The sequence below is a fragment of the Monodelphis domestica genome, chromosome 1 (assembly GCF_027887165.1).
Source record: "Monodelphis domestica isolate mMonDom1 chromosome 1, mMonDom1.pri, whole genome shotgun sequence".
Taxonomy (NCBI): Eukaryota; Metazoa; Chordata; class Mammalia; order Didelphimorphia; family Didelphidae; genus Monodelphis; species Monodelphis domestica.
The window spans coordinates 509,906,144-509,922,498 of NC_077227.1; the positions used below are offsets into that span (position 1 = coordinate 509,906,144).

Consider the following 16,355-nt stretch of genomic DNA (forward strand, 5'->3'; position numbering starts at 1 on the left):
AGAGATGAAAAGAGCTCAATCATTCCTTTAGAGGAATGGTTGCCTCCATGACCTTCCATCTCACCTCACATCAGACTGGGGTCCACCACTACACATGGTTTGGGGTCCACATTATTCACTGTCCTCCAGTTTAAGGGTTTCACCACTGCACAAGGGGCCCCCCTCTTCATTGGCCACTCAGAGAGGACGAATAGGATGCTAGGAACGGTACCTGTACCATTACACTTCCTACCACCAGGAGGAATGCTAGGCCCTTCTGCATACTGTAGGGTGCTGCTGTAACAACAACTCAATCCCACCCCCTTTTCATTTGTCTTAAGACCAAGATAGAAGAAACCCCTAGAGAAGGGTCCCAGCAGCACCTCACTCTGTATTCAATAGAGGCTGTAAACACTACTGAGCTTTATGCTATAACCATAGATTGTCTCACTTATGCTGGAACAAACCATCTTTGAATATCCCCTTCTTGCCCTCAAACTATGGTTTTTGAACCTCAGTCCTTTCCTTTCCTCACCACCTCACCCACCCCACTTCACAGTCAACAGTAGACAGTTGCCTGGGGGAGGGAAAGATGGCACAGGCTGACTTACAAATACTTTATTTGCAGAGGTCTTATAAGAAATGAGTGGACAGCCATGAAACCCCTCTGGCTGTAGGGTGACCTCTGTAAAGGAAGTGCCAGGTTTTTGGTTTGCACATGGAACAGAAAAGACCTTCAAAGAAGCTGGCAGATGAAGCAATATGACCCTTCCCTACTGTTCAAGCAGTAAGCCCAGTGGGCCTACTGACTGTGGAGTTCTGCTCTTTCATGAGTATCCACCCCCTGTTATGCTGGCACCCATCAAATCAATGGGCCCATACTACCAACCAACCAACCAACCACTCCATATAGCCCCTCCATCTCCCACATCCCACTTTAGTAAAGCACTGTTGGATTTGTACTGGAAATATTTCCAAGCCCTGTGTACTTAGGGCTTATCCCTAGCACTTGGGAGCTAGAGGAGAGGATCTGAGAATGAACTCACCCCCTTCAAGTTCCAGAATTGGTCAAAGTCTTCCATCAATAGAAACTCTACCAAACCTAGGCCCGGGGGAGGGGGCCAGGAAGACTACCTTCTCTAACTTCCCCAGAGAGGTCAATGAAGATGGCAGCAGCAGTGGAGGTGGACAAACCTAAAGCAATTACTGAAGATGGAAGGGAGAGAAGAACAAAACTTTTCCAGTTCTGGGGACTAGGTGGATGGTAGTGCCATCAAATTAAATAAAGAAATTGGAAGGATGGACAAGTTTGGTGGGAAGATGATGAGTTCAGGTTTGAACTCATGGGGTTGGAAATGCCAGTGGGACAACTAGGAGAAAACATCCAAAGTACAGCTGGAGACCCGGGACTGGAGCTCAAGGAGAGAATATAAGTAAGCTCCTTCAGGCCAGGGACTGTGTCTTATTGGTTTGGGATCTTTCACCTGGCCCATCATCTATTATCTTACAGTGGCACCCCAAGTAGTCTACCTCTACCCTCAACTCTGCTAGTCCAAATCTTACTCCTTTCTTTAAAACCCAGCTCAAGTCCTGCCTCCTCCACAAAAGCTTTGCTCAATCACTTCAGCCCCTGTTAATTTTCCTTTCTTTCAGCCCCAATTCTGACTCAAGCCAGTGCCACATAGCTTAACACTCATGTGCTTCCCTCTTTTATGTGCCCATTTCATGTCCCCAGGTAGACTGCAGGGCACAGGGCAAGGATCTGTGGAGGGCCACAGACTCCAGGGCAAAGGCACCCTCCGAGTCCTAAAACCAATAAGGAGTACCACGTGAGAGATGAGACGAGATACTGCAAAAAAGTGTACCCCTACCCCTCTGCCCCAGGAGATGTTCTGCCCATGTCTGTGAATAAGACCAGGGTGCATCCTGAACCCGTCCACCCAGGGACCTTGCATACATCTCCCTGATAAAAGGCAGCATCTATGTAAAATATCTAACACGAGACAAGCTGTAATCTTAAAAACTGTAACATGCACAAGAAGCCTACTTATGATTTAGAGACCTGAGAAGGAATACAGAAGAGAGAAAGCTGGTTTGAGGACAGTGTTCTTTAGGGGAAGGGTGCCCTGAGAGACCAGCTTGAGGACTTGGGGTGCTCAGCAGCTCTGATCCCTACCAAAGCTGTAACTAGGGCACGATGATGGGGGTTTTGTTTTAGGGCATCAAAATTTAGAGAATAAGAATATTTACTTCAGGTAAATGTTCAGGTCCTCTCCTAATGTAGCTCCTGGTATCCTGGGCTCTCCTTCCCAGGAGGAGCTGTTGTCTGTCTCTTTCTTACCCTCAGTGAATTTGGAGTCCTACTTCCTGCTACTTGCCCCAGGCACACTTTCACACATTTTTCCTGGGCACCACAATCACTAGTTATGCACTTGCTCTATGAAGTAAAGAAGACTGCCTGGCTTGAGAGCATCCTCCATGAAGAATACTTGACTGTGCCCGCCAAGCAACTTTCCCATATTAATCTCTTCCTCAAGTAGACTTTCCTGCTGGGAAGACATCGCATTGAACAGCTAATGGGAGTACGCCACTCTGCCTGGCAGTTCTATTTCTCATCGTAAATTAATGAATTGGTGCTCTGGTTTAGTAGCCAGGCTTATGGGCCCAGTTAGTTTGCCCCATCAACCTAGAGCCTGATCCACACCTTGGAAGGAAAGAGCAAAAACCAAGACTGGGAACCTTTGAAGCAATGGCCTGATTCCTGGCCCTGGGGAACCTCAACAAAGTCCAGCCCTTCAAACAGTCTCTCCATATAACATTGAATTGTTTGGCTAGCATTGATATTGTTAAAGAAAAAAAAAAGCTTAAAAAAAAAACTAAAAAAACCCAAACCCTACAATTCTAAAAGACTTAAGAACTCCAGTCAACTAAATGATCAACCATAATTCCAGGGGACTGATAAAGATGGCCTCCTACCTCATGACTGGGAGATGGAGCCCATGATTCAGAACAGCTAACACATTTTGGGATATAGACAAAGGGGGAATTTGTTTTGTTCAACTGTGCTTATAGGTAATAGAGGGGTTCTGCATATCCCTTTTTTCCAGTGGATGGGGTTGGAGGAAATAGAGAAGGAAAAAAATGAATGCTTAATAACTGAAAATTAAGATAATTTTTAAAAATCAAAAGTTAGTTTTGTAAGGGAAGGGGCTGTGTCTTAAAGAGTTCCCAGGGGTCCCACCTCAGTCTTGGGCGTGCACAGTAGGTATTCAAGAAATATTTGTTGGTTTACTGATCAGCAGAAAGTTATGGCAGGCCTGGAGAGTGACCTGGGCCAGAAGCAGAAAACATGAGTTAAGAAGCTTTGTATGACTTTGCTGAAGTTATGATACTTCAAGCCTCACTTCTGAAATCTATAAGTAAGTAACACACGCTCTACTGACCTCACAGGAATAACTGTGAGGAGCAAATGAGATAATATATGTGAAAGTGGTTTGAAGACTGCTATGCAGGATATTATTTATTATTTTAATTATCATTCCCAGCCAGCAGCGTTAGGGAGGGGGCCCAGAGTAAACAAGGCACTTCTTTCCATCCCAACAATCCCACCAGCTGGTTCAGCCCCACCACCCCATGTCTAAATTGCCAAGTTCACCTCTTGACTTTCCTTAGCTACAGATGACTGATGAGAGGGATAAGGGGCAAAAGGTGAGGGTGCCAGCTCTCGGTTCTACCAACTTCCTCAGAGAAGCAGGGGATCATCATGAATGTAAGAGAGGGAAAGAGAGAGAGAACCAGAGAAGGTTAGGGCCAGAAAGGACCCTTGAGATCATCTAGTCTAAGCCCCCCATGTTACAGGCAAGAAAAAAAATCACTGTGATTAGCCAAATGATAGTAGCAAAACCTCAACTCACTCTAGAATTGCAACCCAGTGACTCTAAAAGAAGGAACCTTGGGGAGGGAAGGGAACAGGAAATTCTATGGAGCACGTCCCCAACCTGTGGGGGTTGAGAATCTGGCAGTGAAGTGGGAAGGGTAAGAAAGAGGAACAGCATGTCATAGACAGACAGATAGATGATGGGTGGAGAGATACAGATAGATACTACTTTTTCCATTTTCTTTATATGCATGATTAAGGGAATCTAGATAGTGTCTAAGGCCTTAAATCAGAAAGACTAATCTTGAGTTCAAATCTAGCTTCAGACACCTACTAGCTGTGTGACTCTGGGCAAATCATTTAATCCTGCTGGCCTCAGTTTTCTCATCTGTAAAATGAACTGGAGAAGGAAATGGTAAACCACTCCAGTATCTCTGCCAAGAAAACCTCAAATGTAGTCACAAAAAGTCAGACACAACAAACATGATTAAATATGTGATTTTTAAAAATTCCCAAAATTCATATTAGCTTTTGGCTATCAACATATTTTCTCAAAGGATACACCAAAATATTATAAGGAGAGGAATAGGGAGGACAAGGAGTATCAAACATTTTTGATGTTAAGAAGCCACTATCATGGAGCCTGAAAACTGACCTTCTGAGCCAACATAAAATCCAGAACCCAGAACTCACAGTGACCCCATTTATTGTGCTTTCTGCTTCACTGGGGCAAATTGGGGGCAGGTAGGGGAAGAGGAGCAGGGCTACCCGCCTGTCCACATTCATGTCCACAATAGTTTTATTCAGATGAAATATGGCTAAAATGAACAATAGCTTCAAGGTTCAGAGATCTCCCAAAAGAATGATCTGTAGATTGACAAGCATGTACAAGGCTGGGGAGGCAGGGATGCTGCTGTTGCTAGGTATTGTTGTCTTGGTTGTGTGATACAGAAGAGGAGCATCCTGGTTCCATTTTCCTGTACAAGTTAACCCTTTCCCTGGACCTACTGCCTCCTTGTCCAGCTCCTACTCCTACTCCCTGTTTCCCAAAGCATCCCCCACCACCATTCCACCTGGCTCCAAAACTTGAGACCTCAGGATATTTTAGATCTGTAAATATCAATTTAGGGACAGTTATGGCCCTGGGTGCTGTGGTGATCTTAAAGTAGTGAGGACAGAAAAACTGAAGGGTAGTGCTTCCTAGAAAGGTGGAATATATCAAGGGAACACGTTCAAGACCAACTTGAGTTGGACCCAAATAGAAAGGGTAAAAGAGACAGCAGGCAAATCCATTAACCTAGGAGAAATTAAAACTCAAAAGGGATTTTGGGTGTCATCTAGTCCAAATCCCTCATTTTTGCAAATGAAGAAGTTAGAACCCAGAGGAATAAAATCACTTATCCAAAGCCACACAGTCGATCCAGAATTCAAATCTCTTGATCACCCAGATCATTTTCCTCCCACTACAATGACTCTCTTTCAAGTAGTCAAATCTCAATTAGCTAAAATGCCAGAAGAAGGGGAAGCTCCAATGAATTTAATTTCCTGGATAATGGACAAGTAAGTGAATAAATTCTTTTAAAAATTTTAAGCCTTTGTTGAAAAATCTTTTTAAAATAAATGAGTCTTCTTTCCCAATTCAGTGAGGTCTATTCATCAATATTCTAAATACCTCTCTACCTCAACTGGGACCTTAAGTTTGAAAAGCACCTAAGGGTGCCATCAGGGCATGGGGCTCCATCTTTAATAGCCCTAGGAACTGCCCTGGAAGCTGTTCTTTTGGCTAAAACTCTACTAGTGAAATGTTTGCCTGCCTATTCCCATTTTTCCCCAAAGTTGAGCATTCTAAAAGGGAAAAAATCTCTGGAGGTAATACTACATTTGCTTCATAATTCCAAACAGGGAACGAAAACTCATTTTTATCATGCACAGACACACCAGAAAAGTCTCCCACCCAGGGAGAAAGACCAAATCCAATGGACGCCTGTTGAGCATGGCATGTCCCCTGAACCTTCCCCAGTCAAGAACAGTCTCTCCTTAGGGCTTCAGGCTGAGGGAGGGAAAGAGTTAAGACCCATCTGCTGGCACCAGACTCCTTCCCACCCTCCTCCTCACTTCCCCTTCCTCAACACCTGCTCATCCACTCTAGGAGAAGCAGAGAGGACAGGCAATGTATGAATCACAGGCAGAAAGGCAGATGACTGCTACAGAGAAAGACAGAGACACAGAGAGAGAAAGACAGGGGATAAAAGGGGGAGAGAAAAGAATTTAAGTCAGGAGGGCCTGGCTGCGGGGGCAGTGAGCTGGAGACTGGCCCCTCCCCAACTGCTGCACCAACTGTCAGAACCCAGCTGTCAACTGACAGAAGGGGCCCCCCTCTTCCCCTCCCCCGGCTGGGCTAGGGGGCTGAGAACGTGGAGGCGGATTCCAGAGAGCCAGAGGAGGGCAAGAGGAGAAGCCAGGAAACCAAAAAGAGGAAAAGGGAGAGAAGGGAGGAGACCAAGGCTAGGGAGAGATGACAAGACCAGAGAAGAATGTTCAGAAGGAAAGGCTAGAACAGAGAGTGGGAGAAACTTGTAAGGATCTAGAATGAGGATCAACTCTGTCACTTGAGTGTCCACTGAGTGATCCAGGAGGGTCAGGGAGGGAGCAATCACCACAGGTCATCTAATGTACCCCCTCTCCCTGAGTCTTTGTCCTCTTTGGCTCGTTCTGCCTCTCTCTATATATATATTTACTGACTGAACACTATAGTCCATCTCCTGCCTCCAAACCTAGAACACCCTTCCCTCCTTGCCCCTGCCTTTTACAATCCCTTAGGTCTTTCTTTTAAAAAGAGAAGCCCTTTCATTCTTTTTATTTATCTGTCTCTGTCTTTCTGGTATGCCCCCAAAATGGTCCTATGTGTACTTTCTCACCCTTTCAGACTTATTTCTGTATTCTCTGTCCTATTTAAGGCAGGCACAGACCAGACCCTAGTTACTGCAGGAGAGATGAGCATACTGACATAGAAAGAGCCCAAAAGGAGAGAGGAAATTCAGGCAAAGCCTGGCTCCAAACTTACTAGCAGGAGGACTGTGAATAGGTCACTTCAATCTCTGAGCCTCAGTTTATTTGCAAATGAGATGAATACCTTTATTAGGGTCCTCAAAGAGCTTTTTAGAGGATTGGTGATGGCTCAGTGCTTTGTCACTGTAATGCATTACACGATGTTGGGGTAATCAAAGCATCACTGATTTATGTGGTCAAAAGAATCTGAGCCATTGCACAGTCCAATCTTCCATTTATTATTTGGGGAAACTGAGGCCCAGGGAAATGAACCAATTTTCTCACTATTCCATCATAGCAGATAGCAGAATCCAGACTGGACTTGCTTGACCCCAAATCCAGTGTTTTTTGAGCTGCAACTCTGGTATCCAGTTATGGACTCTGCAGCTTTCCCCTATTTTCTCTAGGATGGGTACCCACTGGGTCTCCAAGGGAAGGGTCCATTCATTATTTTTACTAGCAGCATATCATCGATTCCCCACAAAGAATGGAGGCAGTCTAGGACACTAGAAATGCCACTGATTCTGGAGTCAGAGGAAACAAGCTCAGGTCCCTCCAACCTCCAACTCCTTTTGTGACCTTGGGCAAGCCATTGAACTGCCCTGGGACTCAGTTGCCCTCTATGTGAAATGAAGTGCTGGAGCCAGATGATCTTTTAGGTCCTTCTAACACTAGTTCTATAACTTCTGCAGAAAAAGTTGGAGACCCTCGTCCTAAGGAATCAGTGATGTGGATATAAAATTCTTACTCACCAATGGAAAGCCATTGGGTTTCTTTTAAACATCTTATACAAAATGTTCAAGTCAGAAATAAATGTAAAACTGGTATCACCTATATCAGACTATTTACCACCCCAGGTTGGGAAGGAGAAAATCTGAATCCTAAAATGTCAATAAATGATTATTTCAAATTGTTTCTACATATAACCAAAAAAATTAATTTTAAAGGAAATTAATAGACATAGCTATGTTATCTTGAATATTCTCAAGAACAACAGAGACCTACACTGGAATACTGCCTTTGCCATTCACTAGCAGTATGGCCATGGGCCAGTCACTAAAATGCTCTGAACCACAGTCTACTCATCTGTTAAATGGACATAATAACTTCTATGGCACCTTCCATCCAAGGCACCTAGGAGGACTGAAAGGAGATAGGCAGGTCAAGTACTTGGGAAACCATAAAACCCAGGTCTGACCATGTAACTTCCCTACTCATGAGACTCAAGGGACTCCCAACAGGCATGGAAGAAAACCTTTTCTGCCTAGTCCTGTGGACACTGGCTCCAGCTGACCTTTCTGGGCTTCACATATAGCATTCCTCATCAGCATCTCTACATTCTGGACAAAATGGTCTGCTTTCTAGCGTCTGAACACCATAGTCCATCCCCTGCCTCCAAGCCTAGCACACCCTTCCTCCTTGCCCCTGCCTCGGACACAATCCCTTAGGTCTTTCTTTAAAAAAACAACAAACAAACTAAAAAACAAAAAAACCTAAAACTAAAACCCCAAAGAGATAATAGGGAAAAAGACATGTACAAAAATATTTATAGATGCTCTCTTTGTGGTGGTAAAAAATTGGAAAATGAGGGGATGCCCTTTAATTGGGGAATGGCTGAACAAATGGTGGTATATGTTGGTGATGGAATACTATTGTGCTCAAAGGAATGATGAACTGGAGGAATTCCATGAGAACTGGAACAACCTCCAGGAATTGATGCAGAGTGAAAGGAGCAGAACCAGGAGAACATTATATACAGAAATGGATACACTGTGGCACAATCAAATGTAATGAACTTTTCTACTAGCAGCAATACAATGACCCAGGACAATTCTGAGGGACTTATGAGAAAGAACGCTATCCACATCCTGAGAAAGAACTGTGGGAGCAGAAACACAGAAGAAAAACAACTGCTTGATCACATGGTTGATGGGGATATGATTGGGGATATAGACTCTAAATGATCACCCTAGTGCAAATATTAATAATATGGAAATAGGTCTTGAACAATGACACATGTAAAACCCAGTTGAATTGCTTGTTGGCTATGAGAGAGGGGGAGTTGGAGGGGAGGAAAAGAACATGAATCATGTAACCATGGAAAAATATTCTAAATTAATTGAATAAAATTTTTCAAATAGATAAAAAAACGAAAAGATCTAGCATCAAATATTTGGAAACCTCGGAGGTCATCAAGTCTAAACTTCTTCTTCTACAGATATAGAAACTAAAACCAGAGAGATAAAGTGATTTTTCTTTGGTAATACAACATAAGTGGTAGAGTTAAGTCTAAACTCAAGTCTTCAGGTACTAACTATATTCAGCTATTTGAATGACAATTTGTGGTAAAACCCAATGAAAACTATAGGAATTAAATAAAAATAGGCTACAGACTACACAAAAACAAAAAATAAAAATAAAAAACTAAAACAAAAACAACAAAAAAAGCCCTTTCCTTCTTCTTATACTGAGTATTGTTTCCAAGGCAGAAGAGCAGTAAGGGCTAGGCAATGGGAGTTACGTGACTTGCCCAGGGTCACACAGCTAGGAAGTGTCTGAGGCCAGATTGGAATTTTTTTTTATATCTTTATCTTCAGTCTTGGAATCAATATTCAGTATTGATTCTATGGCAAAGGAGGGGCAAGAGCCAGGAGACTGTGGCTAAGTGGCTTGCCCAGGATCATACAGCTAGGAAGTATCTGAGGTCAAATTTGAAACCAGGACCTCTTGTCTCCAGGCCTAGCTCTCCATCCACTAGCCACCTAGCTGCCCCATCCTTTAGGTCTTTCAAGGCCCAGCTCAAGTGCTTCATTAAGGCCCTTCCTGATGCCAACCCCCTGCCCCAAGTTTTTAGTTTCTTCCTCTTCCTTCATTTTTTAAAATATATTTTGAATCATTTTGTATATGTGGTAGTTCCCTTCAAGAGAATGGAAAATCCCTGATGGGAGGAGACTTTAATTTTTATCTTTGTAAGCCCAGTAGCCATACCAGGCATGCAGTCGGGGTTAATACAATCTTGTCGGATGAAGAAATATGTCTGTGCTAACTGTGTTTATCTGCTGGGCAACAGGGGCCAGTCTGTCCCCTCTGCCAGTACCACATTCGCTGCTCACTTGCAGCAAATATACATATCATAAGGAGAGGTCAGCTTGTTAGAGAGACGAGAACATTGGGTCTGAAATCAGGAAGACCTGAATTCAAATCTGTCTAACTGTGTGACCCTGGGCAAGTCACTTCACTTTTGCTTCAATTCCCTGAACTAGAAAATGAGGACAATAAAGGCGCTTACCTTCTGGAGTTATTCGGAGGAACAAACTAAATAATATCTTTAATATATTTAGCACAGTGCCTAGCACCCAGAAAGCATTTAATCAATGCTTGTTTCCTTCCTTCCCCACAGTCCATCTCAGTGCCCTGTACTTAAAGAAGAGGCACTTTTTAAAATGCTTACTGTATTGAATTGGATGAGATAAGTCTCTTTATTAAAAAGTACCCAGTCCCAGAGCCAGGCCTGGAGACGGGAGGTCCCGGGTTCCAATCTAGAATCTCAGACACTTCCTAGATGGGTGACCCTGGGCAAGTCACTTAACCCCCATTGTCTAGCCCTTACCTCTCTTCTGTCTCAGAACTGATACTCAGTATCAACTCTTAAGACAGAACGTAAGGATTTTAAAGCATCTCTGATCAGCCCCAATGTAGGAAATCAGCTGAGTCTGACCCAAAGGGAGAAGGGGCTCTGGGAGAGGATTTCACGCTCCCAGGAAGAAGCTCCCAATACTTCCTCCTCCACTAAGCCCATAAGGAGAGGCTTCTGCTCTGGCAGTGCCTGTCTGGCCTTCTGTTAAAATGGGACAGTGAGGCACAATGGCTTTGGCGATCCTTTTTAGCTCCAGGTCCATGATCCTAGGAAGACTCTTACAGGGCCTCAGTTTCCTCATCTGTCAAACAAGGGGGATGGCCTCTGGAGTTCCCTTCATGAGCGAGGTCCTACGTTCCTGGGCTGGGCAGAGCTTAGGGGTCACTGGCAGGAGGAGTGAAGACAAGGGAGGGGAATTCTCTGGCTTGGAGGCCAGGGACTTACCTCATCTGAAAGGAGAATTCTGAAACAGTGCCAAGTGGAAGAAGCAGGTCCCGATTTAGGAAAAGGAAAATGAAGCCCTTGCCATCCTGGTCCTACCAGGGAAACACAGAGCCTTTCCCTTCTGTTCTTCCAGAGCCCACGTCGAGGGGCTCAGACAGCCCCACGTGCCTGGCCAAGAGGTCAGCTTCATCCAGGAGGGCTCTATGTTCCTCTCTGGAGAAAACCGAATCCTCTCCGCCTCCTTGGCCTTTGAGGATAGAGAGCAGAGCCAGAGGACCTCGGGACACTCTGGAGGCTCCAGAGATGCAACCAAGCCCTAGGTTTAAATGAGCATTTATGCATCTCTTACACTGGGTCAGGCATTGTGTTAAGTAAGTGCTGGAGGTACAGAGAACAGTCTCTGCTCAACTCCTGGTGTGTGCAGGGCATCCTCGGAGGAAGGCGCTAGGAGTCGGGAGGGCAAGGTGTGGGTGGAGACACACAGGAAGCTGAGGCCAGAAGAGAGGTCCGAGGAGGGGGTACTGTCAAGAAGAAGGAGGCCCCTGTCATGGGATCCCAGCAGGGAATGAAGGTATCAGAAGACCAGAAAGATCAGGGAATGGATCCTCGTATGAAGAGCTTTAAAAGCCAAACAGAAGACCTTGGAGTGGATGCTGGAGGTGACGGGGAGCCACCAGAATTTAGTAAATAAAAGTGACATGGTCAGACTTTAGAATGATTCATCTGACAGTCAAGCAATGGCCTGGAGGGAATGAATGAAGCATGTATTAAACAACTACTGCATACAGAGTGCTGAGCTAAGACCTGGGGCATATAATCAGAAAACTCCCTATCAGGGAGCTCCCATTCTAATGGGAGTGGGGAGGCTGGGAGGCCATGAAGGCCTGGGGCAAAAGAGAAGAGTCAAGGGAGATATTGATGTCAGGCTGTAGGAAGACATTAGGAAGGGATGAGGGCTCTGGAAGAGAGATAATGATGGAGGGCAATTTGGAACTATGCCCACAGGGCGCTTAAAGACAGCCTGCCCTGTGATCCAGCCATAGCACTGCTGGGTTTGAACCCCAAAGAGATAATAAGGAAAAAGACTTGTACAAGAATATTCATAGCTGCACTCTTTGTGGTGGCAAAAAATTGGAAAATGAGGGGATGCCCTTCAATTGGGGAATGGCTGAACAAATTGTGGTATATGTTGGTGATGGAATACTATTGCGCTCAAAGGAATAATAAAGTGGAAGAATTCCATGGAAACTGGAACAACCTCCAGGAAGTGATGCAGAGTGAGAGGAGCAGAACCAGGAAAACATTGTGCACAGAGACTGAAGCACTGTGGCACAGTTGAATATAATGGACTCCTCTACTAGCAGCAATGCAATGATCCAGGACAATTCTGAGGGACTTATGAGAAAGAATGCTATTCATAACCAGAGAAAGAACTGTGGGAGTGGAAACACAGAAGAAAAACAACTGCTTGATCACATGGTTGATGGGGATATGATTGGGGATGTAGACTCTAAAAGCTCACCCCAGTGCAAATATCAATAATATGGAAATAGGTCTTAATCAATGACATGTGTAAAACCCAGTGGAATTGTATGTTGGCTATAGGAGGTAGCGGAGGGGAGGGAAAGAACATGAATCATATAACCATGGAAAAATATTCTAAATCAATCAATTAAATAAAAATTTTTGATTAAAAAAAGTGCCCCCATAGGGGGCAGCTGGGTGGCTCAGTGGATGGAGAGCCAGGCTTAGGGATTGGAGCAAATCTGGCCTCAGACACTTCCTAGCTGTGTGACCCTGGGCAAGTCACTTAACCCCCATTGCCTAGCCCTTACCATCCTTCCGCCTTAGAACGAATACACAGTATTGATTCTAAGATGGAAGGTAAGGGTTTAAAAAAGAAAAGAAAAGAAAGGCAAATGGTTCTGTGGATCTATTAAGCATGACCTACAAAGCTCCCAACCTTTATAAGTAGAGGAACTTTAAGACTCTTTTGACTGAGGGCTCAGAATAACCTCTGACAAACTTTTGGGGCAGAGAGACAGCCCCCTCCCCCCTTCCCCAACCCAAGGGATGCTCTCCTGCCCAGAAGAGCTCACCCCAAGGTGGAGCAGCCTCCAGCCCTGAACAACAGGTCACCCGCAGGCCCTTCCCTACCCTGTGGGGGAGGGAGATTCCCCTTTCCAGCAGGGTCAGGACCATTGGGAGCAGGAGGGGATGCATCACAAGGGCAGGAGGAAGCCCAAGAGCCAGCAGGAGAGCAGAAGTCATGCTATCTGATGGACACACCATCAGAACGCTCTGCATCCCCAGCGAGTGGAGCCCAGGTCGGATCCTTGCTCCACTCCCTCCCTCATGACCCCGTCTCCCTGGGACTCCACACCCTGAACTGGGAAACAGGGGGGTCCTGCGGCCCGTGCCCTCCCCCTCGTCTCCGGCGTGTTCAAGGCGGCGGAGCGTGGTTCTGGGGTCACTGGGCTCGGCTCCTCTCCTGGAGCCCCATCGGCAGCCCTGTGACGGCATCATCACTTCCTCAGCAACCAGCTGGATGGAGACAGGATGTTCTCCAGGGATCGAGGAGGCCCTGGCAACCTGATCATTACATTCTTATTAATACACTAATAACACCAGCTGTTCCTGCCGGCAGGAAGTCCAGCAGTGACGGAGAAGAGAGCCCCTTCTGCTTGGTCTGCCCAAAGATCAGGGAGCAGCAAGGGGGCAAAGGAGCCTCTGGGGCTGGGAGAGGCCCCATCTCATCCACTCTTCTCATTTCCTAGACCCGGAACTCGACACCACAGAGATGACCCAGGCGCTCGTCCCCGGCAGAATCTGAACCCAGGTCCTGGGACTCTCAGACCCTACATCTGGTTCTTAGTGATGTAGCCTCGGCGGGACAGTCGCCACTTCTCCGTGCGCCTCTGTTTGCTCATTTCTAAGAGGAGGCTGCTGGCCTCAGGGAGGGGCCTCAAAGATCCCTTCCAGGTCTGAATCCAGGTTTCTAAGAGGGGCGCATACAGGCCAGGGGGGGGGGGGGAAGGAGAATCTCCTTTTATTGACCGTCTTCATTAAAGCAACTGAGAAAGCAGAAAAAGAAACCTCGGAGACGGAAAAAGAAGGGCCAGAAATAACGTGCTCCTCCCTCCTCCGGGCCCAGATGTGGATCTGCTGCAGAGAGTGGGAGGCCCACTGCTCCGGGAAGGGGCTTCCGCGTCCCTAAGGCAAGAACAAAGGAGAAGACGGTCCCGGTGCTGTTTCCCTAAATCCAGTTAATGACGGCCAATAACTCCCTCTTGCTCCTATGGACCGAGATGAAGGCCAGACATCGGCAATGGGCAGATGACTTCCAAAGCTGCCCCGCTGGAGGGACTCCTCAGGGTTCAGGCCAGGAAGCAGAGGCAGGCCCAGGGTCGCCCGGCTCGTGAGTGTCTCGGGCCCCACTTGAACTCGGGTCTGCTTGACTCTGGGCCTGGTGCTCTCTCCGGTGCCATTTGGATGCCCACAAAGAGCCTGAGCAAAGCATTTTGTGGTTGCGTCGGGTCGCGCAGCTAGTAAGCGTCCGAGGCCGTAGAGGCTGGCCCCGCGCTCTACCCGCCGAGCTACCTAACGGCCTCACTTTACAGAGGAGCAACCCAAAGCGAACAGAAGCAAATGGACCCAGGCCGGATTTGAACCCAGGCCCTCCGACTACCAATCCGATGCTGTTGGCAGCACAGTTTGAGGAAGTCCACCACCCAGAAAGGTCGCTGTTCAGCTCTGGGCCGGAGCAAAGCCAATTTGGATTTGAAAGGAGGGGGAGGGGGGCAGCTGGGAGGCTCCATGCATAGGGACCAGCTGTGTGACCCTGAACAAGTCACTTAATCCCACTGCCTGGCCCTGGCAGCTCTTCTCCCTTAATACCCAGTATCAATTCTAAGAGGGAATGTGAGGGTTTGTTTTTTTTAAGTATTATACATACCCCAAACCCAAATAGACCCAGAGGAAGAGATTATGTTAGCTTTGCATAGCAACCAAAAAAGCTTAGAGCCCAGACTCAAGAACTTGGGGGGGGGGCATCTAGGCAGCACGGTGGAATAGAGTGGGGGGGAACCTGGGTTCGAATTTAGCCTCAGACAAGTCCTAGCTGTGTGACTGCGTCACTTAGCGGCGATGCCTAGCCCTTGCTGCTCCTCTCCTTAGAAATGATACTAAGACAAGACGTAAAGGTTTAGAAGAAGGGAAAAAAGCAGCTGGGAGGCAGTCCTTTATTTACACCGAGAAAAATGTTCGGATTTGGAACCCAAAGGCCTGGGTTCAGATTCCAGCTCTTTCATTTGCAACCTCTAGGACCTCAGACAAGTCATTTAAAAACCTCCTCTAAATCTATGACTCATGAGGCAAGGTGGGGGTTTGTGGGGGCAGAACGTTAAGTGCAGATGTCAGCTATGTCAGTTTTGCTCCTCAGGTTTTTCTTGGTCACAAAGGAAGTCTTCATAGTGACGGGACATTCAGAAATGACTGACTCAAAGACAAAGCTATCGATGAAATTGATGTTAAAAGAAAGTAGGGGCAGCTGGGTGGCTCAGTGGGTAGAGAGCCAGGCCTAGAGACCGGAGGTCCTGGGTTCAAATCTGACCTCAGACACTTCCCAGCTGTGTGAGCCTGGACAAGTCACTTAACCCCCATGGCCTAGCCCTTATAGCTCTTCTGCCTTGGAACCAACACACAGTATTGATTCCAAGATGGAAGGTAAGGGTTTAAAAAAAGAAAAAAAGTAGGGGCAGCTGGGTGGCTCAGTGGGTAGAGAGCCAGGCCTAGAGGTGGGAGGTCCTAGGTTCAAATCTGGTCTCAGACACTTCCCAGCTGTGTGACCCTGGGCAAGTCACTTAAAAACAAAAAAACAAAAACCCTTGTTAGAACTGAGGATAAAACAAACACAAACAACCAGCAAAATTCTTTTTTTTTTTTTTAAGAAAAATTCTGGAGAAAGCAATGGGTTTGGATGAGCCACAGACTCCAAGTCCAGCTCCTGGATCATTAAGCATTTATGGGGCTAGTTTAGCTTTGTACAACACAGTCTTACTTCTTCCCAAGGGTTAAAAAGCGTTTGGTCGCTTTGTGTCCCCCTTTGTGAGAGGCTCAGGGCAGCCCTCTGATTTTCTTCCACCACGGCAGCTGGCTGCCCTTCCCTCGCTGCACTACGATAAAGATAGAATGCAAACTCCAGAAAGGCAGGACACATTTCATTTGAGAAACACCTTCGTTAGAATCATGACATTGCAGCTCCTCCAGGGCCAGGGCTGTCTCAGAGCTGGAGCTAAATAAATGTCTGCCGGGGCGTTTGTTGCCCTTCTAATCCCAGTGCCTGGCACATAGTAGGTGCTTAATAAATGC

General features: G+C 46.3%; 1 protein-coding gene across 23 annotated transcripts in view; it reads right to left on the bottom strand.

Moving 5' to 3' along the window:
• CAMK2B (calcium/calmodulin dependent protein kinase II beta) overlaps nt 1–16,355 on the bottom strand; it is a 311,330-nt gene that overhangs the window by 159,361 nt on the left and 135,614 nt on the right. The window lies entirely within an intron of this gene.